The sequence below is a fragment of the Phocoena sinus genome, chromosome 7, assembly GCF_008692025.1.
Source record: "Phocoena sinus isolate mPhoSin1 chromosome 7, mPhoSin1.pri, whole genome shotgun sequence".
Lineage (NCBI taxonomy): Eukaryota > Metazoa > Chordata > Mammalia > Artiodactyla > Phocoenidae > Phocoena > Phocoena sinus.
This window is the reverse complement of record NC_045769.1, coordinates 14,256,202-14,262,058: the sequence shown is the minus strand read 5'-3', so window position 1 is coordinate 14,262,058 and position 5,857 is coordinate 14,256,202.

The following is a 5,857-nucleotide window of genomic DNA, read 5'->3' as shown; positions in this document are numbered from 1 at the left end:
TGGAGAAATGGATTGGCTCTGAATGGTCCTCACTCAGAGCAGTTAGCGGATTGTTGGTGGTTTTAGCAGGAATTATTTCAATGGATTGTTGGGAGGAGGAAGGAATCCAGACATTGAAGGAGTAACTGAAAAAAGGAGGCTGAGCTAATGAGTTTAAACATCTCTTGCAAGAAACTTTGTTGAGAAGAAGAGGGAATCTCTAGATTTGGAGAGAGTGAGTTAGAATGTCCTTCCTTCCCCAGTGAGTGCACTTCCAAAATAGATGGCTGGGATTATGAGGGAAGTTTGGAAGAATTTTTTCTCTGTGTGAAACTAATTAGTCCTCAGGAGAGCCGAATCTGTAGCCCCAGCTTCATGACTTCCATTCCAGCTGAATCAACTGGCTGGAGAGCAACTGGGCTTTGGGCAAGCTTCAGCAGTCAAATCCAAGATTATCTGGGAGGTCAAGTTATTGACTGAGTCAGACAGACAGGGTGGGTTCACGTTCTTGTTATCTACAAAACTTTTATATCATAGTGTGTGAGGTCGGACACTAGGGAGTCTAGTGGGGTTTGAATGAAGCTTTGAGGAAGTAATCCTACTTATGCCCAAATGGGAGAATAGATTTTTTTTTTAATGAACATAAGTGACTGGGATATTTTAATGGGACAAATTGGAAGAAGGTCAATGGATTCAGATGCAATCAGAAACTCCCATGTTATCAAGTGAGCAAGTCCAATGCAACTGTACTTTCTAGGCATCATTTTTGTTACACATCTGTTTAGTGTGTAAAATATGGAAAACCAAGCTCATTATGTGATAAATATAACTGTTGGGCTGCACCCTGCAGGCCTGCAAGCCTTGCCGTTGCCCAGTCTCGAGACTGAAGAAAGAGCCTTGAGACAGCGACAGAGACACAAATGATTTAACAGATGGGGATCTTATACAGCTGAGGCAAGTCTGGGAGCAACACCCCACACTGTGTGCAGCAGACAGCGGGCAGGACACAGCAGAAGTCTTCGCTACCTGGGGGAGAAGGAGGCTACCATTTATAGGGGGAATTGACATCAGATTGGCTCATCAACTACCAGGGAAATCAGCAGCAGGGGCGCGTCCCTCACAGCCCCTCAGGTTAATGACCACCACGAGGCCAGATGTTTCCCTTTAACAAACTAGCAGGTAGAGCTATTCTGGTCTGAGGGACAAGGGGCAAACATGTCCATGTGAGTAGGGTGCAGGTGAAGCAGGGACTGGTCGAGCAGGGATGTACAAAGGGCAAGAAAACAGCCATCTTGAGTGGCCTGAGCATATAGCAACTGATGAGAGCGGGTGGGATTCTCATCTGCTCATGAACTATGTGAATAACTTCCTAAGTCCTATATTTGATGATTTTTGCCCCTGCCAGGAAGATCCGCTCTCAGTCTAATCAGGAGGAAATCTAGCTTGTTTGAGCAGGGCTAGGAGTAGGAATCTGAGCAACCTCAGCCTCTTTCCTTCTGTTGTTTGTGGCAGATGGTTGGGATGAGGGAGAGGATGGATAAGCGTGTGAGTCTCATTCCAGATAATAAGAGGAGACCCCTTCTTATGAATACGAGAAGTATTGGGTTGAGTTGAATGAAGAGTTGAACCAGGTATGTATGGGAATCAGGCATGGTTCATCCTTGGACATCATAGATATGTCCTTTATCAGAGAACAGTCTAGACTAGCCTCATGGTCAGCAACATTGAAAGCACCTCTGTATGCCTGGAATCTTCTTCTCATGCCCCTCCAAACTCTTCTCTTGGTTATTTCCTTTTCTTCCTTTAGATGTCTGAGCTCAAATGCCTCTTCTGTCCAAAGGTGGGAGCTATTATTTGGTAGGTAAGTTGATACCTCCCTGTTATTCTCTTTCATCGCCATAAGTGTTTTTGTTTAGAGTTTATGTCCTAATTTTGTAATCATCTTATTTATCTGTTCATCTGTTTCGACCACTTGAATGTAAGCTCTATGAGGGCAGTGACCAACTCTGCATTATTTCACAGTCAAATCCCAGTGCCTGGTACCTCGTGATCAGCCAATAAACTTACATCGATTGAATAAATCATAATGAACAGGTTTGGCTTGGAGAGGATCCTAAGGCAAAGACAGTGCTTCATTTTAGTGCCAAGGTATAGAGTCGGTCTTGGCTCTGCCGTTAATCAGCTCCCTGACTTTGGATACAACTTTCAATCTCTCTGCGCCTTGTCTGTAAAATGAAAGGTTAGAAGAGGTTCAATCTGACTCCACAGTGATGTGACTAGAACTGAAACTGATTGGGTACATTTTGGAGTTTTATGAGTGTGTTAGTTTACACTGTAGCTTCACCTCAGGAGTTTCTCTTTCTAACTGATTTATAGACCTTATTTTTCATAGAGCAGATGTTTTGACCCAAGGCCTATCTACATCCAAAACTGAACAAGCCCTTATTGGAAAAAAATGTCCATATAATTAAATTCCAGTACTCACGATTTCTAAAACCAGTTTACAGAGAGAATATGGTCAGTCAGTGTAGAAATTCCCAATACAAATTAAATTAAGCAGTAGGGTCCATTCAAAATGGTTACAAATAATATACAGGAAACTCAAAGCTTTTGTGGTCTGTTCAAAATATTTCAAATGCTTGAGGCAATGGCAGTATTTACTAAGGTATCAACAACTTATTCTTTCGTGTTAAAAACAAAGGTATTGAAAAGTTAAGAAATCCCTCTGACAGACTTGCTGGTGAGGACACAGGCATAAAATTACCACTGTATTTATACTTTGGCCACAGAGAAGTGCTCATCAGGGTTCACGGAAACACATGACCCAGACGTGAGTTGCCAGTTGAGAATCAGGTTCAGGTTCCCTTGTCATTTTCATCAGTACCGCAAGCAGGAGGAAATCATGTCTGGTTCTCTTGGTGTCTGTGGTATCAACAAGTCTTTTCTGGCATCGAGATGTTTTCTAGGACCCAGCTACTCATTTCATCACCATTAAAACTCTAGTGGTGGCTTCCAGAAGGAAAAAGTGAAAAGCAATTCCCAACATCTATAATGGTTAATAGCGTTATTTACATATTCCTCAGTAAGTTGGAATCAAGCTTTTAGTTGACTTACTGGCATGAATGTACTCAGAGCACTGAACTGCTGAGTTGGAGAGGTAGGTAACAGGGTGGAAGTGAGCTCAGCTGCAAGGACTCAAAAGACTCAAAAGACCACATTAGCTGAGAATGGATGTCTGGAAATGAGATTCGTTACACCAGTGGCCAGGCTACTATGTAAAGACTTCATCCACGTGAACATGGATGAGTTAGTGCCTTTATTAATACCGCACTATGATAGGGCCTTCAGTTTGGACTCACACCCAGAGAGAGATTCAATATATTTCTGTGTTTGAAGAGGGATTAAAAAAACCTATAAACCAATAGGGCATGTCCCGGAAGGAGCAGACTTTTTTAGAAACCTGAATTCCACTGATACTGGCTAAACAATTCTTTGAGCCAGTGGTTAAGGATGGATTTATTCAGACTTCAGATTCAGGTCTCCATAAGATCAAAGGAAAAAAGTGTTCTAGCATGTAAGTAAATACATTTTAAACTCTGGTTAATCTGCTCCAGGCAAAAATATCTCCTTCCAGCCTTCCTTTTAGAACTCATCAAGATTAAGAGGGTTTTGGGGCTTCCCTGGTGGCACAGTGGTGGAGCGTCCGCCTGCCGAGGCAAGGGACACGGGTTCGTGCCCTGGTCCAGGAAGATGCCACATGCCGTGGAGTGGCTGGGCCTGTGAGCCATGGCCACTGAGCCTGCACGTTTGGAGCCTGTGCTCCACAATGGGAGAGGCCACAACAGTGAGAGGCCCGCGTACCGCAAAAACAAAAACAAAACAAAACAAAACAAAAAAAAGAGGGCTTTGTCCTCCTCCTCTTTCCCCTTTGTCTTGTGTTTTCACACTTTGCTCAATCCCTTAACCCATAGACTTTTATGAAAATTTCTGCAGGTGCTAGACTATTTTCCTTGCTTCTTCTTGAATTTTGGCAAAGAAGAATCTATCTTCTCTCAGCCCCAGAACCTTCTAAAACTGTGAGCTTTAAAGATGCCCTGCCCTTCATATACATATTATAGGAAATATGTATATAGATAGGAAATACAGGATGTCCATTACGTAAAGAAACATAGATAACATTATGTTATTTCTTTATAAATTGAGGATCTCGTAGAGAACATTTTGCATATTTGTCTTTTTTCCCCCAGACTCTAAGGACACCCCATGGATTTTTTTTTAACATCTTTATTGGAGTATAATTGCTTTACATTGTTATGTTAGTTTCTGCTGTATAACAAAGTGAATCAGCTATACATATACTTATATCCCCATATCCCCTCCCTCTTGCTTCTCCCTCCCACCCCTCTACGTGGTCACAAAACATGGAGCTGATCTCCCTGTGCTATGCAGCTGCTTCCCACTAGCTATCTATTTTACATTTGGTAGTGTATACATGTCAATGTCACTCTCTTACCTCGTCCCAGCTTACCTTTCCCCCTCCCCGCATCCTCAAGTCCATTCTCTGTGTCTGTGCCTTTATTCCTGTCCTGTCCCTAGGTTCTTCAGAACCATTTTTATTTTTAGATTCCATACATATGCATTAGCATACAGTATTTGTTATTCTCTTTCTGACTTACTTCACTCTGTATGACAGATTCTAGGTCCATCCATCTCACTACAAATAACTCAATTTCGTTCTTTTTATGGCTGAGTAATATTCCACTGTATATATGTACCACATCTTCTTTATCCATTCATCTGTTGATTGACACTTAGGTTGTTTCCAAGTCCTGGCTATTGTAAATAGAGCTGCAATGAACATTGTGGTACATGACTGTTTTTGAATTACAGTTTTCTCAGTGTATATGCTCAGTAGTGAGATTGCTGGGTCATATGGTATTTCTATTTTTAGTTTTTTAAGAAATGTCCATACTGTTCTCCATAGCGGCTGTATCAATTTACAATCCCACCAACAGTGCAAGAGGGTTCCCTTTTCTCCACACCCTCTCCAGCATTTATTGCTTGTAGATTTCTTGATGATGGCCATTCTGACTGGTGTGAGGTGATACCTCATGGTAGTTTTGATTTGTATTTCTTTAATAATTAGTGATGTTGAGCATCCTTTCATGTGTTTGTTGGCAATCTGTCTATTTTCTTTGGTGAAATGTCTATTTAGGTCTTCGGCCCATTTGGGGATTGGGTTGTTGCTTTTTTGATACTGAGCTGCATGAGCTGCTTGTAAATTTTGGAGATTAATCCTTTTTCAGTTGCTTGGTTTGCAAATATTTTCTCCGATTCTGAGGGTTGTCTTTTCATCTTGTTTATGGTTTCCTTTGCTGTGCAAAAGCCTTTAAGTTTCATTAGGTCTATTTGTTTATTTTCATTTTTATTTCCATTTCTGTAGGAGGTGGGTCAAAAAGGATCTTGCTGTGGTTTATGTCATAGAGTGACATAACCTATGGAAAGGAAAACATAGCCTATGTTTTCCTTTAAGAGTTTTATAGTGTCTGGCCTTACATTTAGGTCTTTAATCTATTTTAAATTTATTTTTGTGTATGGTGTTAGGGAGGGTTCTAATTTCATTCTTTTACATGTAGCTGTCCACTTTCCCCAGCACCACTTATTGAAGAGGCTGTCTTTTCTTCATTGTATATTCTTGCCTCCTTTATCAAAAATAACGTGACCATATGTGCGTGGCTTTATCTCTGGGCTTTCTGTCCTGTTCCATTGATCTATATTTCTGTTTTTGTGCCAGTACCTTACTGTCTTTATTACTGTACCTTTGTAGTATAGTCTGAAGTCCAGGAGCCTGATTCCTCCAACCCCATTTTTCTTTCTC